Source organism: Lissotriton helveticus, chromosome 4_1, assembly GCF_964261635.1.
Source record: "Lissotriton helveticus chromosome 4_1, aLisHel1.1, whole genome shotgun sequence".
In the NCBI taxonomy this organism is placed as follows: domain Eukaryota; kingdom Metazoa; phylum Chordata; class Amphibia; order Caudata; family Salamandridae; genus Lissotriton; species Lissotriton helveticus.
In genome coordinates this window covers 1,700,276,624-1,700,300,620 of record NC_136063.1, presented here as the reverse complement: position 1 = coordinate 1,700,300,620, position 23,997 = coordinate 1,700,276,624, and positions in this window count along the sequence as shown.

Sequence of the window (23,997 nt, the reverse complement as noted above, 5' to 3'; positions counted from 1 at the left end):
TAATGAGCATCTTTTTTATCCACAATAGAATGTTTGAGAAATAAGTTAAAATAAGGCCCGAATTAGGAGATGCCAGGTTACAGCGGTTCACCAGTGCTGTACTATTACCAGCTACCTTTGTCATAATGCTCTTCAAATTCAAAGTTCAACATACCACTCTGCACCCTGCATCCTTGCTAGTTAAATTCTGTGATGGCATTGACTTAAACTTGTGTTACGAATGTGGCAACAGTAACTGTGCAGTAATCGTGTTATGGTCACTATAAATCTGAGGAAGAACCTCACAATTATTAATAATTGGAGACATACTCCAGGAGGTAAAAATATAATCTATGGTACTCCTGACACCCTTCCCAATAAAAGTTGGAATATAACAATCAGTAAAGTTAGCGACCTTATTGGCCAGACCCCGTTCGGTCAGAAAGGAAAATTAGAACCGTCCTCTGGTATCCATCATGTTGCAGTCAGCTTCTCGAGCAAACAAATCAAAAGTAGTTGGAGATAGGGATGGCGGGTGCCCCAGTTTGGCATTAAAATCTCCTGCCACCATCAAATTTAGGGGGCATTCGGCCTGAGCCTCTTTCTCCACAAGCATATTGATTACTGCAAAGAGGCCCTGGAAACTACAATCGCCCTTACAAGAAAACGTATTATTATAAAGGTTCACCATATAGATCTTACGGTTTTTGTTCCAGCTAAGGCAGAACACCTGCACCTCCCCCTGATCCAAAAGATTGAGAAGAATAGAACAACTAATATTAACTTTGAACCAGGCAGTCGCCCCCCCCCCCTTTTACTCTGCCCGCTGGAGATGGAACCGCAGGCCAAGTAAAACATGTAAACCCTTCAAAAACTGAGGGGCCTATTCACAGAACTAACTTAAGACTAAATCCTAAACTTACTACTTTTGGTATTCACAGAGGCATTTAGTAGTAGTAAAGTTAGGATTTTGTCTTAAATTTCACTTAAGACAAACTTAAGACAAACTTAAGACAGACTTAAGACAGACTTAATACAAACTTAAGACAAAATCCTAACTTAGGTCTGTCTTAAGTCTGTCTTAAGTCTGCCTAAAGTTTGTCTTAAGTTTGTCATAAGTCAAACTTAAAACAAAATCCTAACTTTACTACTACTAAATGCCTTCAATGAATACCAAATGTAGCAAGTTTAGGGTTTTGTCTTAAGTTAGTTCTGTGCATCGGGCCCTAGCCCATTCAGCTTCCGGGTTTCCTGCATACAAGCTATATCATAAGTAAAAATAAAGCATCTCTAGTCTTCAATCAAAAGTTTGGAGGCTAATCCTGCAATGTTCCAGCTTAAAAGGTTTTTGCATGTGTGAGCTGTGGCTCCTTCAACCTTGGATGCACTAACACCAGACCCTTGGATAGTTCTGTGCTGGGTTAATGGTCAATTGAAAATGGGTGGGTTGAACTATCAGGTACCCCACAATTTTCCAATGTGCTGGAGCAATAATGCTCCTCGCTAAATTGTCAATCAATGTACTCCAACCCTACCAGTATTGTGAATCTGTTATTTAGGGGAACTATCAATTGAAGAGGAGGTCTCCTCTGAAAAATATGTTTGGAGACTATTGATCTGAGTGAATTGTGAGGTGAATTGTCAAGATGCTGATGAAAGGAACCAAGTGGCAATATCTTGACAAGGCTAGTTTTCACCATTCCTGCACTTGCTTGAGGCACTATTTCCTGTACAACCATGGGATTATGAAAGTTAACCACAATAACAGCGTCATTGTACCCCTTTCCTATCGCGCCAATCCCCCCACACATCTTACAAGCAGTATCTCTTTGGATATGTCCCAGTTACCATGAACATTTGTGTTCAGCCAAAGAATAGATTTATTATTTAGGCCCCTAGTGCATCCCATACTGCCAGAGGAGAGCTTTAGAACATTTGGCAGGACAACAACATTAGGAGCGGACGCGGGGAGAAGATCGATCTCAGGTAGGGGAACCTGGCTGGAATCACATGTTTCTGTTTGCTTGGCAGCTTGATTGTCCATTGTAGGATGCACTTCGATACTCTGGGCGGTTTTGTTGGAAAATGAGTCAGTAACCGAGATGATGTCTTGATTAACAGAGGCCCTTCTATACTCATGAATAGTAAACTGATTTTTTGAGAGGGGTTAAGGAACACTGAGACTCTAGAAAACATGTAGAAACCCTAGGGAACAATGATTTAGCTAGTTTAGCTTCAATTTGTGTCTGCAGCGGATATTGGCCCTGGCATTTTCCTCATTACTGGGCCTAATTTTTTCTTTACTGTAGGATTTTTCGTCTTTGTAGATTTAACAACTTCCCTCCTCTGTTTAGCTTTTGGTCCAAACTCCACGTCAGTTTTACGATGGTGGTCACCACCCATCATAACAATAGGGCTAGGCTCGGTTCCCCTTCCTGGCACTGATGACACATCCCCCAGACAAACTACCATACCATTGGGAGTTTGGCCTCTCTCCCCTGTGCAGACATAGCCAATTGTGCCAGCAGATGTAATTATTGCCAAGGCACTAGATGCACTCGACAGGGGCTGTTCCGAAGGGCTTTGATTATTGGACTGATGCAGGGGTAAAGCTAGGACATGATCCTCTGTAATGAGTGAAAGACGTCACTCCATCAGTCTTATTTCATTAGAAACCATATCCACTGCCGGGGTTAGATAGTTATCAATGGTGGAATGAGTACGGGGTGGTGGTGGCACACTAGGGACACTGGAGGTTCCCCTCCTCTTTCCCATACTTGAATGCTACAGTGGAGCTAATCAACTAAAAACAGTATCGTTTTAAAGACAGCAGGTGGCCTCAGTCCTCAGAACAGAAAGCACGCCAAAAAGGAAAAACACTATACCTCTGGTCAGAGTAGCGTCTTCCATTGCCAAATAACTCCAAGGGCAGATCTCAGAGGGCCCAGCCTCTTCCGGGCTGTGACGGGTGCAGACGGGCTTGCCCTTCTTGCATTTTACCAGGTTGTGTTGTCCTTTGCACCGACCCTAAGTTCTTGCCCAACGAGCAGCTTTATGCACCTTCTGGCACTGAAGAATCGCATGGAGTAGAAGCAGTGAAGCCTCGGGACTTGCATTGTTTGCCCCATGAAGACCAGCTCAGCAAACACAGACCCCGCGCAGCTGGGCCCAACGACCAGCTTTATGCACCTCCTGGCACTGAAGACTAACGCGGAGAAGAAGAGGTAGAGCCTGGGGACTGGAGTTCCTTGCCCTGTGAAGACCAGCTCATCAAACACGGATTCCGCGCTGTGGGCTCTACGACCAGTTTTATGTGCCACCTGGCACTGACGAATAACGCAGAGAAGCAATGGAGCCTGGGGACTGGAGTTCCCTGCCCCATGAAGATCAGCTCAGCAAACAAGGACCCCGCGCAGCGCAGCCCTATGACCAGCTTTATGCGCCTCCTGGTGCTGAATAATGACGCGGAGAAGAAACGGTGAAGCCTGGGGACTTGAGTTCCTTGCCCTTTGAAGACCCGCTCAGCACACATGGATCAATCTAAAACATTGCCAAATGAAATGAAAATTAAAGTAACCATAAGACATTACATTTAATATTCATAAATGATTATTACAAGACACTATTTATCATGAGTATTCCCTTATTAGTAGCGAAATGCATTTTTTTCCTAGAAGTGCACATTTTCCTAGATTAATGCTATAAAAATAGTTTCCTCATATTCATAACCTGCATCGTCGCTAGCATTAGTTTGCAAAATTTCAAGCTCATACTTCAATGTTCACAAGCTATACCACCTATTTTTCTGTGCAATGGATTCTCCAGAAAAGCATTTCAGTAGCACTAGGCCATGTCATGTATAGCATTAAATCTCATAGCATAAATTTCGATATGTATCTCTATATTATGTTTAAAAACACTCTTTTAGGATGCTTCTGCTACTCTATTCTCTTTCACATGTGTCTCTATCTAATGTGTGCAATGTGTAATTTCCAAATTCAGGTGCTCAGTTCTGCATCTCGTTATGTATTATGTTTTACATGTTTGCGCTCAATCTGTCCCCATCTGTTGGCAAATCTAGCCATCATCTAATCCTATATCATTCATTTTTAATCTTTTTCTCCTTCACTCTAGTAAAATCTTAATTTCATCATAGAATTTGCATTGAATGTCAGTCACTGTTCTTTATACCCCACAATTTTTATTTCCTACGTATCTGCAAAATTTGATCGACAAAAGCAATAGCATTCTGCATAAAGAGATCACTATTACAGGTCTCAACATGGACATTACTAATCCATTTCCTAAATTCCCTTAACAATTCCTTAACAGCATGTGCTAGCATTTTACCTATTGTCTCCCAGGGACCATCTGCTTTTACATCTTTGAAATCCCTAATTAAGTCAGTAATACATTTGTTAGTCTTTGCTCCTGTCTGGTATGTATGTACAACAAATAAATGACAGACTCCACCCTCTTTTGCAAGTAATATATCAAGAGAAAGTTGATTTTGAATCACCATCGATCTCATTGATCTCATCTCTTCATTCACTACAGAGAAACCTCCAGATGTACTAATAGTTAATTTAGTAGACAGCAGTCTAATATTCTGTGCATTTAGTACAACTCCTACTGAAGGAATTAGAAATCCAAATATATCACCTACTATTTCATTTGCACTTGCACTTCTTTTTATTCTTCTGTCTGTATCTATAAATTCTTCTGTAATTCTTTTAACATGATACATTTTCCGGAAAACTATTCCCATGTAGTACAGCCCATACCATTGTCTTGGTAATCTGTAATAAGTGTTCTTTCCACAAATATAACATATTTTGGGAAAAATGGCATCTACACCTTCTAAGTATCCCTGCAATTTTCATACATCTCAAATGTATGTTCACATTACTAGTCCCTACATATACAGTATTAATAATTGATTTATTTCTATATATACAAAGGTGTCCTTTGTGCTGCCAATCTATGATCAATGAACCTATTTTCTCCATTACCTTGTTCTCTTCTTTTGACAAACTTCAAGGAATCATTTTAGGTAAATCATCATCTTCATTAGCAATTGATCAGATCGTCATGTACCTTCTACAGAATTTAGAAAAGTTCTTTTCATTTCTAACTAATTTACATTTTACATTTATTTCTAGGTGCACATGCCATTTCGAAAAATCTAGTTGATCTAAAAATATAACCCACTGTTTCAATGTTTAAAACTTGAGAATTCGGATTTACATTTATCAGTCTAGAAAGTTAAGAAACGACACGATCTTGATTAGAATAATAGTATTGCAACTGATTATTACCATAAAATAAATTAACTATCCTGCTATAAGAAACTCCATAAGTCAAAAGCAAGCTATGGCATGTTACACCTTCAGCAACTGATGTAGGTAGTTGCATACAGACGTAGCAGTCGCCAACATCCATGGTATTTACATATTCAACACAAAAACGAACCAATTAATAAGAGGGTCCAAGGGTGAGTTTAACGACCCAAACTAGATACATATTCACCCAATAATACAGTATACACATTAGAGCTAAAATCTATTTCCAAGAGTTGTCATGTAATGAATCAGTGCGAAAATCAACAATGTTAGAATCATTTCTTTTCACATTGCCAAAGGAATTAACATGTTTAGCATCTTTCAAGAAAGCATGTTGTGGCAAATTGAAGAAAATTAACATTAAAACAGAAAGAATTGCAGCATATTTTTGTTGAGAATGTATTCCCTGCCGTGGATCACATAATCACTCACGATTCAGACCTAAAGTCAAATTAATTTAAGTAAAGACTAGCTGCAATGGTTTGAGCGGTTGTTTGCAAATGTCTTGGCTCTAGGCTTCTATGGCAAAGCTTGAAATCTACGTTTGTAAGGAAAAACTCTCATATCGTTTCTATTGTTGAGTAAATTCAGAGAAAACTGTACCAGTCCTTTGGTGGTATTTTTGGGTTAAAGTTATGTTATATAAGCTTATTAAGCGCACAAATACCCTGGGGTGTCTTGGTGCTGAAGATCAATGCACAACACAACTGAAACAAGTCCTAGGTCTGAAAAAGCCAGGTTTGAAGGCTCTTTCTGAAAGACGCCAAAGAGTGCGAGGATATAATATGCAATGGGAGAGTATTCCAAAGTTTTGCAGTTCAGTATCTCAGGCTTGATCACCCCAGTTAGATGTCCGTAATCTGGGAACAGTCTTGTACATAGCCTCTGTAGACCGAAGCAGTCTACTAGGATGATACCACATGAAGAGGTTTTTTAGAAAAATGGGTCCTGTATCCATTAGGGCTTCGAGGGTCAAGCACAAGGCCTTAAACGTTGTATGACTTGCCATTGAAAGCCAGTGCAGTTTCCGAATTTCTTTGCAAACTGATTGATATTTGGGCAAATCCAACAGGATTCTTGCACCTGCATTTTCTATCATCTGCAACTTTTTCAATTGTTGATTTTGAATATTCAGAAACAAGCCGTTGAAGTAATCCAATTTCAACAACACAAGCAGTCACAACCTTTCTTCTGGAGTTGGCTGGCAGATAAGTAAGAATTTTCTTTAATTTCCTAATAAAAAAAAAGAAGAAGACACAGTGGTGTTTATTTGGTTGACATATGTCAGTTTGTTGTCGAATAGAATTCCTGGATTTTTTGCCTTTAATATAGGTTTGGGAAATTCCCCTATTTCTGCTGGCCACCATGTGGAATCCCACGTTGGTAAGAGATTGCCAAAGATCAAAATATTGGTTTTGTCGAAAACGAGCTTTAGACAATGTTTGCTCATCCATGTACACATTTCTCGCATGCACTGTTGAAACCGAAGTGAGGTGGAAGGTTCATTTTTAAAAGCCGCAACCACAATTTGTGTGTCATCAGCATAAGATGTCAAACTAAAGCCAAATTGTTGAATCAAGGGAGCCAGTTCTGACACCTAGATGTTAAATAGCGTCAGACTAAGGGAAGAACCCTGAGGAACCCCACAAGGCAGCACATAAGGTTCTGATTTAAAGTGGTCGAGTGCATCTGACTGAGTTCTATCCGCTAAAAATGAAGAAAGCAAGGAGAGTGCAGAATCATTATTGCCCAGTTTTCAAAACGCAATTTCAGCAGGTTATGGTCTACATTGTCAAACATTTCTGATATATTGAGCAGAATTTGGGCAGCAGCCCCACCTTTGTCCATCACTACCCTAATCTCCTCAGTGTCTTTGATTAGTGCAGTCTCAGTGCTATGTTCAGGATGAAACCCAAATTGAGTGGGATCAAGTAGGTCATTGTCATGAATGAATTGGGTCAGCTGAAGGTTTATTTGTTTCACAACTATTTTAACGGGCAAAGGCAGACAGGAGCTGGAGTGATAGGTACTAAGATTGGAGGCATCTAAATTAGTTTTTTTCGGAAATGGAAGTACAGATGCATCTTTCCATAAGGTAGGAAAAATTCCAAACTTAAACATAGCATTGAAGATGTTCGTAAGAATGATGGCTACATTACTAGCTATAGTTTTTAACACAGAAGGGGGACATGGGTCCCATGGGGATCCTGATTTAGGAGCAAAAATAAGCTTTTGTACTTGTTCGTTGGTAACTGAAGCAAAGCAGAGGGACACATTCTGTCCTAAGCTAAAGCTGGAGCTTTCCTCATTCAGGTTGCTTCCTCAAATTGTGCATATATATTGTTGACTTTATCCCTGAAAGTACACGCAATGTTAATACAGAAAGCTTGACTCCTCGATTAAATAGTTTTGATGCAAGCAAGGTGGTAAGTTTGTTTACTACCTGGAATAGTTCTTCAGAAGAATTCTTTACTTTTCCGATTTGTTATGAATAAAAAGTTCCTTTTCATTTACTAGCAAGGATTTGTATTTGGAACCTGCTAGGTTATAATTTTATTTTTCCAAGTCATCATACTGCACCCTCCAGCGTCTTTGTAGTCTCCTACAGATTTCATTTTCTAATCTCAGAGCCTCTGAAAACCAGGGCGCAGAAGGCATTTTCCAGTTACCTGATCCCTTTGAGGAAGGTAATGTTTTGTGGAAAGCAGAGTTGAGCCAGTGTGTATATTATTTGACCGCTAGCTCCAGGTTGAACTGATAGTTCTGATTCTTTATCTTTATCCCACTACCATCAACTAATCAAATTGGCCAGATATTCATACCTTCATAACCAAATTGAACAATCTTGAAATTCTGCTAAAGCATTATTTAACATCGTTAAGGATTTTTCCTCTCCCCCAGCGTCTAAAGAGTCACCTCCAGAATCTAAACCATAAGGTGACTCTATAGCGAATTTCTAGGATCTATGCTAATTTCCCTGTCATGAGCATTGACAACCCTGGATCCATTACCATTCTGGACAACCCTTTGACATTTATCACCTGTCACCTCAATCAATTTGAAACCATTTCGCTTGAGGATACAAACAACTTACTCTTGGCAACAATATCAGGTTCACCGGCTGACTTATGTCCTCCCAGCACTATGGCCCTTCTTTCTCCAACCTGTGCTTCTGCAATACAAAAAATCTTTAACTCTTCCATTCTGACCGGTCGTATTCCGGCTACCTGGAAAGAAGCATACGTGCGCCCCATTCTAAAGAAACCATCCGCAGATCCCCAGGTGCTCGGTAATTACAGACCAATATCCCTGTTGCCCTTGTTGGGCAAAATGCTGGAAACAGTTATAAATAAACAACTTAGCCAGTATTTAGAATGCAACAACATTCTCGACCCTTCACAGTCGGGCTTTCGCCCGGGCTTCAGCACAGAAACAGCCATTTTGGCTGTAACTGATACACTGAGACTAACCCTTGATGCCGGAGGATCCATGATATTGATCCTTTTAGATCTTTCTGCGGCATTCGATACCATATCTCACCGACTGCTGGCGGAGAGACTACAGGAGTGCGGCATCGGGGTTGTGGCCCTGCAGTGGCTGACGAATTTTTTAACTGATAGATGCCAAACCACTATTCTGGGTCCCTTTGCATCTCATAAAAATTCCGGCTGGACAAGGGTGTGCCTCAGGGCTCGTGCCTGAGCCCCACGCTCTTTAATGTGTATATGGCTCCTCTAGCCAAAATTGTGCAACCATTCGGCTTCGAGATAGTCTCATATGCCTTTGATACACAATTGCTATTTCCAATCGGTTCTAACTCCTCGGACGAGAAATTACGCTTCTCAGGTGGAATGTTAGCAATCTCGGAGTGGATGAGGAAGCTTTGTCTCCAGCTCAACCCGGGAAAAACTGAGCTTATGCTCCAGGTAGAGATGCTCACTCTTGGTCAGCCGACTGGTGGCCATCTGAGCTGGGTGAAGCCCCTGCCCCCTCCTCCTCAGTAAAAAGTTCAGGAATCCAACTGGACTACAAACTCACTATGAAAGATAACACCAAGAATATCTCAGGGTCTTGCTATTATAGCCTCCGCCTATTACGTAGAATACTCCCCTATCTACCACTAGAACACCGCAGAACAGTGGTCCAGGCAATGGTTGAGAGTCGGCTTGACTATGGGAACGCATTGCTGGCTGAAGTGGGGGAGACAACGTTACCTAAACTCCAAATGATCCAAAACACTGTTGCAAGGATGGTTCTAAATCGCCCCCCAGGATCCCCTTCTCTTCCCTTACTTAGAGAACTGCACTAGCTCCCAGTGAAAATGCGATCTTTTTTCAAGATCTGCTGCCTCTCTTTTAAAGCTCTTAAGAGGGAGGGCCCTCACTATTTGCAAAACAAGCTTTTCAAGCAGGTATCCAAATGCAATTTAAGATGTAACTCACTGGCCGCCTGAAGGTCCCACACATTCGGTTAAGTCGCACAGGTGGTAGAGCATTTTCAGACATTGCTCCCAAATACTGGAACTCGTTACCAGAGGCCTTGCATAAATCAACTTCCTTCATGACCTTCAGGAAAAAATAAAAAACTTTACTGTTCTAACTTGGTTTCTTGCTCGAGTAACTATTATCCTGACCTGCCTTATGTTATCTCCTAGGTAAGCGCTGAGATGCCCCCGGGTGAGTCACTCGCTATACAAGAGCTCATAACATAACATAACAACATAGTAGGTTTGGAATTATTCAGCAGAGTAAGAAGTTTCTCAGGATTCATTTTATTCCATGACCGGAAAACTGTCGGTGCTACCTAAGAAGTTCAACTGAGGACACTTCTGGGGGCTTTAAATCAAACAGAACGACTGAATGATCCATCCAGGATAATGGTAGGACCACTTGGAACAAGATGGTTGGGTCGGATGTAAAAATTCCATCTTAGGTATGCCATGCATCATAAGTTGGCATATGCACCTTTTGTGCTAGTCCTATTGTTCCCAGTATATCTGAAAGGGACGCTATGTCATTGTCAGATCCGTCTTCTAAATAAAAATGTTTATCGTCCACAATGGTAAAGAAATATGAGCTTAGTTCAGGTTCTAGGAAAGAGTAAATATTGCTAATGAAAGTACTCCTGGACCCCGGAGGGCAGTATAAGAGAAGGCTCTTGAAAGTTTTTTCTGATTATTTTCTAAAGAGAAGTAGAGTACTTCACGTTGTAGATTAGAGGCATAAATACATTTAGCTCTGAGTTTTTCTATGTTGATAATGGCCAACCATTCTCCCTGTTTAAGGGGTCCATCTAACCTAAAAAACAGAAAACAAATTATTGCCACCATCACGAAATCAGGGTCGAACACGGCGTCTGCCCAAGTTTTAGTGAGAAATAATAAGGCCAATTGGTGATTAAGAATGAGGTCTGCCACTTCATATTTATGTTTTGCTATGGACCTAACATTATTGAGCCCACAGCGAAACTCCGCCATCATTGCAGCTGCTGACTTCCTCAAGGCCTGACAGGACATCCCCATGTGCTCTTCTGGCAGCTGGAAGCTGCATTTGCAGTTTTGGAATTGTTCCAGACATACACTACCTAGATTAAAGCAGCAACAATTAGGGCTAAGGACCTTATAGTTAAGGTCCAAGAGCTCATTACCTGAATACTTTATAAAACCTCTCCTTTCTGGACCAAGGTACTTGGCACAAGATGGGTTCCAGCATAGACAGGCAAAGACAAGCTTGCTTTTGGCGCGACTTCGGCGTGCTTGCTGCGTGGATGCGCAATCTCAGCCTTAAATGTTAATCTAATAAACGGGGCATGTCCAAATAAGTGCTATGAGTGGGGGGGCTAAAGAAATGGTGCACAACTGGGGTCCAGCAACCCCGTGGACCCTCACAGGTTCCCCTGTGAAGGGACCACTACTGGCAAACCAAAAACAAACTAACTTAAAAGTGGAAAAGGAATGCAAAAATCATTAAAAGAGGGACTGACTCCCTTCTAAGATTGTGCTCAGACCTACAGGAGCCAGGCACCTCAACAACACAGTTCACTTCAGGGATATTGAGGTGAACTCGTATTGTCCACTCGGGTGATGCATACCTCTGATTAGGAACTTTTGCTCTTTGACCTTCTCACAGCTGTCTGCTCATCATCAGTATCACTTTTATCCGACTGTTCAGAACTTTCAGACATTGTTTGTGGTACTTGTTCCGCGGTCATGAAGCATCACAGGATATCACTTCTTCTGGGATTATGGTTTCAGGGTACCACTCGCTTTTTTGCTGCACTATATACTTCATTGCAGTCTGCACCTCTCGTGGTCCACTCTCTTTGCTGCAACCCTTTGGATTGAGCAGCTAATGCTCTTTGACTCCCCTCAGGCCAAGCTATTTCTGATGTGCCAGTAGCTTGCTGATCTCCAACAGGTTGGCCGAGCTGATCCCTCTGTCTAACTGTTACCACTGGCACATGAGGGGTAGGCACTGTCATATAATTCAGGGGTCATGGGCCTCTGTGAGTATGTGTGGTGGGCACCCAGTTCAATAGACCGCAATACTTCACAGCAGTGTTGGTGACCAGGATCACCTGGTAGGCCCCTTCCAGTGAGGTTTCAGGCATGTTTTTGCACGTGCTTCTTCACTGTTTCTCAGTCACCTGGCCTGAGGTCATGGCTCTGCTTCTGTTGGACCTCTTGTGCTGCTTTTCAATCCGGATGAGAAACATAACATATCACATCAGCGAGACCTTTGCTGAAATCTAGGATAAGGCGATTGGCAATGTTTACTAGAGCATTTGCAGGAACAGCTGGCAACAGCATCACATGTCCCATGATCACAATCCTGTTCTCCTGTCTGGAGTGCTCAACATACTCAGAAATACAAGAGGCAATGCATCTAGCCACTTCAAAGGTATTAAAGCACTAACTTTAGCGAACCTGAATTTCAGTGCGCCAATAATACAAACCCTGATGCTTCCTGACGATAACTGCAGTGAAGCAGCTGCTCAACCTGTAATGCTGCACATAAGATTTTATGGAGCTCAGTGGCAAAATGATTCCCTCTATTTGACTCAAGAGTAGGCAGGAATCCAAAACGTGGAATCAATTCATGTAAAAGCAATTTTGCTACAGTCAACCTGTCACATCTGTGAGTAAGATAAGACTTGCCCCTTTGTCAAGAATGTTCTTACCCAAAAGTTACACAGGAGTAGAATGATGATATTCCCAATGACCTTCCTCAACCCACCGTCCTTCAGATTAACAGGATGATAGAAGTGCTCCAAGGGGGGAAACAGAATGGGGATAAAGAAGAGACTGCCTAATCTTCTTTGATTTTCTTCTCTCTCCAGAGTCATGCCCTATTTTCTGGCATATGGACCCATTTAATCCTTTGTACTCATTACTCATGCAAGTCATTAGAAGTTAGCTACAAAATAGCATAAATACATTCATTTCTCTTAATGTTTGAACTAACGTATATGTGTGTATATATATATTCACTGAAAAAACCATAGGTTATAGACCATATATAGTTAGGAATTAGCATTTACAAAACCTTATTTTACTCACACAAAACCATTGAAATTCGCATATATAGTTAGTTGCACTAACTATATATCGCGCACCCGCAATCCACTGCTGATCATGTCACATATTACATCATTCATGACATGGTCAGTGACATCACTGATGACATCACTGATGACATCTCAAATGACATCACTGATGACATCACTGATGACATCTCAAATGACATCACTGATGACATCACTGATGACATCTCAAATGACATCACTGATGACATCACTGATGACATCACTGATGACATCTCAAATGACATCACTGATGACATCACTGATGACATCACTGATGACATCTCAAATGACATCACTGATGACATCACTGATGACATCTCATTTGACATTACTGATCACATCACTGATGACATCATTCATGTGATAATACGATGAACCTCTTCAGACTCTAATATAACCTTAGATACACTCAGTGTAAACAGACACTCACAGACTGTCACTCATCCATGGAGTTACTCACACACCTAGTCAGTCATGCAAAGAATCAATCACACCTCCATTTCCTCAACTATACAGTTATACACACCTTACTTATTCAAACATATACTAACACATATTTACTCTCTTATACAATCCCTGATACAAGTTCACAATGATCCATACAGCCACTCACACATTCACTGGCTCTTATGCACAGTTATTTATATATGTAAACTCTCACATGTACTGTGTTTTACATATGTACTTACTTTGACATGTAGCACTGAGATATCCATTCACTCACCAATACACTCATGCACACAGTCAAACGCCCATACAGCTGTTTCTACATGCACTTTTGAACCCATACATCTAGTGAATCAACTGCTCACACATCTATGCACAGAGTCATACACCTCCCAGCCACCCACACACACACTCGGTCTCCCATACAAATACTTGGGCAACCAATCAATAACCCATATAGTTACTCATATAGCTACTGATCAACACATGCAGCAGTTTACAGAACAACAGACATAATGATGCACAAATTAAGACAGTTTAGTCACTAACCCATGCACTCAGTGAGACACATTTAATCACTCACTCATACAGTCAGTCATGCACCTACTAAATCCTTCATCCAGACACTTATACATCCACTCATTCTTCAATATGTAAGACATATTTTAACTTTACAGAAACATACAGTCACTGGATGATGTCATCAGTGATGTCACTGACCATGTCATGAATGATGTAATATGTGACATGATCAGCAGATGCGAATTTCAATGGTTTATAACCTATGGTTTTTTCAGTGAATTTTCAAGGTTTTGTAAATGCTAATTCCTAACTATATATGGTCTATAACCTATGGTTTTTTCAGTGCATTTCAATGGTTTTTTAATAGCAAATATCAAAAGCTGTAAAATGTATTCTTCTTTTAAAGGAAAAATATATTTTATATGTATTTAATATATAATATTTAATTTTATATGTTATTTATATATTTATAATTTTTTTATGTATATAAATTTTTTGAGGGAACAAATTTATCAACTATCATGCTGAAGAAGAGTGTGGGGAAAAAAAACAAAGAGGAGGACTAAGAGGAAAGAACAATCAGGTACAAGTCAACAGTATTTCCAGTGAATGGGGTACAAAAACTGTCAGTGGATGATCCATACAATGCTCTCACACTGCTCAAGACTCACAAACGTAGATGTAACCGCTTTGAGACATCCAGGCAAAGCAGCCGCAACAAGATCAAGAGTTGCTGTGAAGTAGGCAATAAGTCTACGGTTGATTCAATGCATTTGTGTTAATGCTGAAAGAGCGCAACCTTCTCTCTCACTGCAAAATAACACAACACACTTGTTAAAGTCAGGCATTCCCGGTGCCTTACAAAGACATTCTTTCAACTCTATGAAGGCTAGCATATATTCGTCATCCCAGAGTACGAGATTCATTGGCTGGAAGTTCCTTCCATTTCCAAAAACATTTGCACTTCTTTTCATGTGAATGGAGGATTCATATTCAATTACTGCGATTCTTTCCTGTGACACTTTAATCACTACATTTATAGTGTGATGTCCTAAATACAGGACTTCAGTTAGGCAAAACTGTATTTTTGTTGGTGATATGTTGCATCAAATGATCAAGTAGGGCAATAGTATCAATCCTGCATGCTACTTTTGTGGTAGGTGCCCCTAATAAATCATCAATGTATTGGAGCAACACTGAATGATTCAACATCACAAAAGACTCAAGATTCTTTTAAAAAATCTGATTGAAAATCAATGGACTTTCTGTATACGCTTGTGGGACTTTCCAGCATGCCAAGACTGACTGCCGAACCGGAAAGTGAATAAAAAGTGACTATCTTCATGTAATGGGATCAAAAAGTATGCTTGGCATACATCAGTAACCCAAAACCACTCAACTTCACATGGAATTTGAAATAAAATCACAGCTAGATACAGTACCATGGGACAGAAAAGGATTTTAATGACATTCACCTTGCGCAACTTGCACAATAGAGTACTTGCCATTTAGCTTTTGCAAACCCATAATTGGAGAGTTGCATGGACTTCCCATTATTTGTTTCACTATTCCCTGTTCGATCATTGAATCAATGACAGGAGTAATAAAGTCCCATACTAAAGGTAATACTGTGTCTCATAGCTCAGTGAGCAAATCCTCACTTGTCAGGGAGGATACATCTGACACCTGATTTCGGTTTGGCAAGTTTAAAAACCACATCTTTATCATTTGTGTGAAACTCGATTCCTCGAGGAGTGCAATAGATTGAATAGTTCAACTTACACAGTAAATCTCAAACAAGTAGGTTCACTGGACTTATATTACATACAACAAACCAACGCAGATCCTCAAAGGATCGTATTTTAACACTAACTGGTTTTGAAATTGCGGTGGATATCTGATTAAAAGTCACTCTGTCAACTTAGCTTCCTTCTCTCAAGACGGGTACCTTAGGGACCTCTGCTGTTCTCACAGTAGAGCAGGCACCACTAGTGTCAACAAGGAATGAGATAGGATTCCCATCCTCTTCTCCATCCACACAGAAACAACTCTGGTCTACCTCAAGAGCTGCACCAAGCATGCAGTCCTCCTCCCCGCTCTAGCACCTTAAGGTTTTCTAATTGCTCTCATTTAGTTCAATTAAATATTGCTGTGCCACATTCTTGTTCTGATAAGAATTCTGGTACGCATTGCAGCTTTTTTTTAGAGTTTTATATAACGTGAACTAGACCCAAAGATATCGGGTGTCAGAGCGCTTTACATAGCACCAGGTTTGTTACACAAGGACACATTCTTTTTTCTTTTGACACGGGGAGATTAAGAATGTTGAACGTTATTACAGAGACTCAAACCCGGTTCCCCAGCTTCTAAGTCGACCGCTCTAGCCCTGAGGCTACATCCTCTCCCCTTCCTCATCCTCTACCTTTGTACACTCTGTTGAGACATTTACTATGATACATTAGAATTTTGTATTGTCTATTATTGTCGGGCCCAAGTTGTTCCATTGAGACTGTGTATAATCTAAATTCTGCATTTGAGTCCCCATGCTGTTTACAATAGCCTTACAATCATGCCTCCGATATACGAGCACATAGATTTGTCTTTTTCAAAAGTACGCTTCAACACCAGTTTTAGAATCTACAGAACCACCACGTCCTCTACCTTGGGGCACAATATTCTGCTGCTGCTATCCATTAACACCCGGCATCATTAAAACCTGGTTATAATTTCTCTGTACCTGTCCCATGTTCTCAAACCCCATCGGAATGGGGCCCATCTGCATCAACTTCATCTGAGCAATCACCAGCTTCTCCTTAAACTTCTTTCGTCTCATGTCTACGTCAACTGCACAATATTTAACAAAAACAGAATTTCATCCATTGATTTGCTCTACCAACAACAATTCTGTTGCTGAATCATTTCAGAAATCTTTGGTTTCCATCCAACGACGAATTTGTCGACAAACAGTCGTACATCTCTTTCTGCAAAGGTATCTGCTCCACTATACTGTGTGAAAATCTGCACCAATCTTTTATTAAAAAAAACATGAACTGATTCTTTCAGCTCCTGTAGTGTCCTTTCAATCAGTAATCAATCAATTTCTTCTTTAGGAGAAACCCTTATGTTCATGTACATTATTACCTGCTGATATTTTCTTATTACTCCTGGAGAGGGGGCTCCTGTTCTTGAATCACTTGGACGCTCTCCCTCCAGCTATTCCACAGAAATCTTGCACTCTGACCACAAATCCGCAGGTACGACTATTTCAAATAAAGTATTCAAATCAACGCACAAAACTTTAGTAGGTTTCGTAAATGGTTCAACTTAGTGATACTATTCCACAGGTTTTTCTGTCAGTCTAGGCAAATAATTCATAAAGGACAATGGGCCTTATTTATGAAGGCCTGCAACACTTATACGCTTCCATTGCATCACTTTTTTTGGAAGCTGCAGCGGCATAAATAATGCAGCACATTGACCTATATTTGCAAGATGACGCATCTAAGCAGATGCATCACTTTGTAAAGGCCTGAGCTACATTATACCTGCATCAGTTATAATATATTCAGGGTGGTCATTCCCCCGCAATAAAGGGTCGTAGAAGTTGCACCATGAAATCTATGAGATTTCACTGTGACACTTCTAGGATGCAACTGCATCAATATCTTACGCCTGCTTCACAGCAGGGGAAAGACTGACACAGGCCCTTTCACACGGGGCTTGCCACATATCAAAGGACACATTGCTGGGGTTCACTGACAAAATATCGAAGTATAAAATATAGATGTTAGAAATGTCCCACAAAAAATATAGAATGCACAAATATTGACTCCCAATACTTAAACAGGTAAGAATAAAAATATTGATTAAAAATATATAAATATAATAACATAAAGCATATTAAATATATTACATATTAATATTATCTTTAACAACTTTAATTGAAATTAATATACATTTTAACTAAATATAAAAAATAAACCTAATTTGAAAAAATACAAACACACAAACATAATATTTATACATATCCATATATATACAATTAAAATATATACGTATATCAATAATTTAACATATAAAAACATTCTATAATTATTTAAAACATTAAACTATTACAAAACATTGAAAAGTAAATTTCGCAATTCAATAAATACAACAGTAGGGAAAATATTGGATAGCGAAATAAATACATGTACTAGTTAATCTCCAGTGAGTGCAACAGTAGGGAAAGTGTTGGAAAGCGGAGTGGTACAAATTACTATTCCCACTCAAAAGAGTGCAACAGTAGGGAAAGTGTTGAATAGAAGGGGGGGAGAATTAATTTACTATTCCCACTGCAGTGAATGCAAAAGTAAGGTAAATGTTGGATTGCGGAACAACTAAATTTACTATTCCAACTCCAGTGAGTGCAACAGTGGGGAAAATGTTGGATAGCGGAGTGGTAAAAATTACTATTCCCACTCCAGTGGGTGCAACAGTAGGGAAAGTGTTGGATAGCAGAGGGGCAAAAATTACTATTCCCACTATAAAGAGTACAACAGTGGGGAAAGTGTTGGATAGCAGAGGGTTAACAATTACTATTCTCACTCCAGTGAGTGCAACATTAGGGAAAGTGCAGGATAGCCGAGTGGTAAACTTACTATTCCCACTCCAGTGAGTGCAGCATTAGGGAAAGTGCTGGATAGTCAAGGGGTAAAAATTACTATTCCCACTCCAGTAAGTGCAACAGTAGGGAATGTTCTGGATAGCAGAGGGTTAGAAATTACTATTCCCACTCCAGTGAGTGCAACAGTAGGGAAAGAAGGGGTAAAAGTGACTATTCCCACTCCAGTGATTGCAACAGTAGGGAAAGTATTGAATAGCGGAGGGGTAAAAATAATTATTCCCACTCCAGTGAGTCCAACAGTAGGGAAAGTATTGGATAGTGGAAGGGGAAAAATTACTATTTCCACACCATTGAATGCAACTGTAGGGACAGAGCTGGATAGCGGAGGGCTAAAAATTACTATTCCCACTCGAGTGAGTGCAAAAGTAGGAAAAGTGGTGGATAGCAGAGGGGTCAAAATTACTATTCCCACTCCAGTGAGTTCAACAGTAGGAAAAGTGTTGGATAGTGGTGGGGTAACAATTACTATTCCCAAACCAGGAAGTGCAAGAGTAGGGAAAGTGTTGGATAGGAGAGAAACAAAAATTACTAATAACATTTAAACAATTGAAAAAAATGAAATAATCATAAAAATAAATAAAGATTATTTTAAAAATATACGATTGAATGTATTAAACATATAAAAAGGACACATATTATAATATCAATTACATATTACAAAAAGGTTCAAATATTATATTAAATAAATTATATTTATATGGAGCAAATATTAACAAACAAACAAATTATTTAAAACATCAATTTATTTATTTTATTTCCTACCCTATAACACCACACCAATAAAAAACACTTCAACATTTTTATCTACATTTATTTCTATAAATAACATAATTAATAGGAAAAAAATATATATTATTAATAAAAACAGATAATAAACATTCATTGAGTACACATTCTTTAACACTATAAACACCACATCACACACCTAAAATTAATTACACAATTAGCATTATTTATTACTAATTATTAATTTTAATTATTTAGCAACTAATTAATAATTCATCAAAAAAATACTTCCCACCATTAACACCTATAAACACAACAGCACACACCTAAAATGAATTACTCAATTACAATAAGTAATTACTACTTAATTCATTTAAATTAATTAACAAGTATTTAATAATTGATCAATATAATTTAATTACTCCCCACCCTTCCCACCAGTTACACCTATAAACACCACAACACACACATAAATTGAATTACACAATTAACATAGTAAGTTGCTAATTAATTAATTCAAATTAATTACAAACTAATTAATATTTCATCAATAAAAATGTAATTACTTCCCACCCTTCCCACCATTTACACCATTTACACCCATTAACGCCCCAACACAGACCTACTGTTAATTACAGAATTACCATCATTATTTACTAATTCATTTATTATTTACAATTAATCGACAACTAATTATTAAATAATTAATAATACATTAATTTACACCTTTAACAATATAACATTATAATTAAACAAATAATAATATATAAAAAGGATTCAATAATTGTAATATAATTAAGTTACTTACCATCCTATTCCCCTATAAACCCACAAGCCGCTATGGAACTAAAAACACAAATTTCAAATTAAAAAAATATATAACTACTAAAAATATTCAATACATTTAATATAACTAAAGTACTTCCCATCCTTTCCCCTATAAACCCACAACCCGCTATGGAACTAAAAACACTAAATTCAAATAAAAAAAATGTATAACTACTAAAAATAATCAATACCTGTGTTTTAATTAAATTACTTTCCACTCTGCTTCCCTATAAACCCACAACCCACCACGGAACTAAAAACGCAAAATTCAAATAAAAAAATTAGTAACTACTAAAATGTAAACATATATAATAAAAATACAAACAATTCTTATACAAAAAAATAAACATCAGACACATATAAAATATATACTAAAATACATAACATTAATAAAATATATATATTTTTTAAATTCTTGACCACGAGAATGTCGGTCAATATTCCTGACCCACAATATTTTTGCCGCGATATTTGTGCAATTCAATATTTTTTACTCTATATTCTGTCTCTGCACCATTGCTTGAGTTGCATCTCTTTTCTGGCACACCCCGCAATGCATCACCTTTGCGCCAACAAATACTTCAGGATTCTTGACATATCTGTCTTTCCTCGCGACATGGAGTGCTGTACATTAAATACGGAGTATCAATCATGACGCAAAGAGGGCGCAGTGAAAACTGTTGCATCTCTGTTTTATCGCAGTGATGCAACAGTTTTCCTAAATGAGGCCCACAATACCTTCCTTACTCCATGGCACATGGACATAGCATCCTCCTGGTACCTGTCTCATAGGGATCATCAGTACATCCCTTATTAAACCTCAACGCCCATTTGTGATGACTGCTCTTGAACTTTATTTACCTCCCTCTTCTTTGCCCACCTACCTTCCCATTTCTACCCGTCTTCCCATTTTGCTTTTAATCCCAATAATGCCTTTATTTGTTGATTATTTCCTGGTGCCCTCATGTTTCGAATGTGCTTGTCAGTAAAATCCATCCTATAAGATCTCTGCAAACTCTTTGAAGCTAGCATGTCTACATCATGTTTCCTTGCAAATTGTCAATCTTGTGTGTGAAACAGTATGGCCCTTCTGGTAATGTCTTTGTAGAGGAAATATGTTTCCTCTTCTTTACAGGACTCTAATATAGAAGGATTAAGCGTCCCTTGAAATATTTCTACTTTTAATCTGCTCATGTCCACATACAGCTTATTGTCCTGAACTGAATTTTGAATTGAACTGGGACCTGCAATCAAATCTGAATGAAAAACTGGACTAGGAACTGAAGTAGGCAGTGATACTGAACTTTGGTTATTCGTGGTAACATACCCTTTGAGCCACTGATCAAATCCCTGAGGAGATATCTCTGAATGAGCTCCACCATTATTTAAATTCTGAAACCATTCACAAAATTTGGATTCCTTCTAAGTTGGGCATTCAATATAGATGCTTCTGAAACTGCAAAACTCATTTGCATCATCACCTCATGGGCATTGTTAGAAAACTCACAAGAACCCCTGGGTTTGTATAATATTGAAGAGTGCTGTAGGGGGTGTTCTTTTAAAGGACAGTTTCCCTCACCCACCCAAAGGTTGCATGTTTCATCATAGGTTAACCTCCTTGCATCATGAACCTAGACATGGGCAGGCTGCAAACCTCTCTCTGAGAGGGAGGAGCTTAGGGATGTTTTATTGGCAAGAGAGTTATACTAAACCTTAGAAGAGCAGGGTGTAGTGAGGGGTGGAAGACAATAAAATGGTGTGAAGTAAAACTAACCAAGGGTGTACAATAGGCTTTATTGGAGTGCCCCTTGGCCAAGATTGAAAACCAGAATGTGACTGGATATGATTCAACCTGTCACAAGGTGAGGAATTAGGTCAACATGTTTCAGCCTTGTACCCTCATAAGTGTTGTGGCTAACTTATTCAGGGCCTATGCATAGTTGTGTGCAATATTTTTAACAGTTTTTTTAAGTATACAAAACCAATAGATGGAATGGAGACCCACTCTAAAGATTAGAATACTTGGCATCGGGGAGACTTACTGCTTGATACACTCCTGCTACATACAGTTAGATCTCAGTTAAGCATACCACTGTGCGGCCATATCTCTCCACCTTTAAAACATGATCGTGGGCAGAGCAGATCACACTAGGGAAAGATGATTAGTAGCATGAAGCAGAGTGTTTTTATTTGGGAGTGGGGTGGCGTGTAACTGACATTGCCTTTTGCATGTCCATTACCTTGTGGCCATTCATGGAGCTAATCCTCAAGACTATCAGGCAGATGAGAATTGTACTGTTCGTAGTCTACTTCCCATGTCTATGTATGTAAACCAGGCAAATACCAAAAAGTCACAGGCAATAGTCTTGATAAAATAAAAATTCTGCCTGATATGAAAATTGTACTCAAGAGTCTAATGGGCTGGTAAGAGCTATAGGTGCATGGTCTCTTGTCAAAAGCTACACAGAGTATCTATTGTCAAGTGCTGTGATAATGTGCATATGTGTATGAGACTGATGTGTGCATGACATCTATCTATCTATATAAATAAAAACGAATTTATGTCTGTCTGTCTGTCTGTCTGTTTGTCCTTTATGCATTACTACACCATTCATCCGATCTCCATGAAACTTTGGGAAGTTGTTTGGTACACACCCGCGAAGGTTTTGGCATAAAATTATTTCAAAGTATCGGCCCCCCAGGGCCCTTATAATCTTTCGAATACTGATGTACGCACCAGACGGAAAAACAACAAATCGTGTATCCACAAGCACTCGAATAAATAAATAGAATTAAAACACCATTCATCCGATCGCCATGAAACTTTGGGAAGTTGTTGAGTACACTCCCGCGAAGGTTTCTGGCATAATTTATGTTTAAATATTGGCCCCGCAGGGCCCTCATAATCTTTCGAATACTGATGTACGCACAAGACGGAAAAACAAAAAATTGTGTATCCACAAGCACTCGAATAAATAAATAGAATTAAACAGCATTCATCCAATCGCTAGGAAACTTTGGGAAGTTGTTGAGTACACTCCCACAAAGGTTTCTGGCATAATTTCTTTTTAAATATCGGCCCCCCAGGGGCCTCATAATCTTTCGAATACTGATGAACACACAAGACGGAAAAACAAAAAATCGTGTATCCACAAGCACTCGAATAAATAAATAAAATTAAAACGACACTTTGAAATGTTTTCCATATTAAAATGAATACGTTTCAATAAAAATTACACAATGTAAATTGAATGTTATAATAACGAGTTTCCTTGAATTTCCTTTCTTTGGAGATCGCAGCAACTCGCGACGGGTAAGCTAGTATCGTATAAAGAGAAGTATTACCAAGGGTGTTGAAACTTCTTTATATTCTTGGGTAATATGTTAAACAGTGATGTAAGTCACCAACCAAAAATGGACAGTAAGGGTGAACCCAGGGAATTTAGTTCCTCTCCATATGCATGTATATCGGGACATGACAAAAGTGTGTATATCTCTAAAGCCAACATCCAAAGGCGTGGGGAAATTTTAAATTTGTGACAGTGTGAACGAGGAGATGTCTTCATAGAGTAATCTGAACACCCCTCTTTGTTCTCTCTTAAATAGGTATTGACAAATGTTGGGGACAGATTGAGGAATGTTGGCTTTATCCAACACTGTCCATTCTAGGTCTTCTGATTTATAATCCATCTTGAGAAATTGTGAAGTCAGTTTAGTCACCTGTTTGCTGCATTTGATAGTACTCTTATGCTCCATTTTGCCTGTCTTAACCTTGCGCATTCTCATCCCAACACACTTTAATCCAAATGGACAAGAAATTAGGTAGATCACCTGTTCTGAGTTACAGTTCATATGCTTTCGTTGTTCCCATGGTCTAGTGGTATCAATGTCAATATGTGTGGT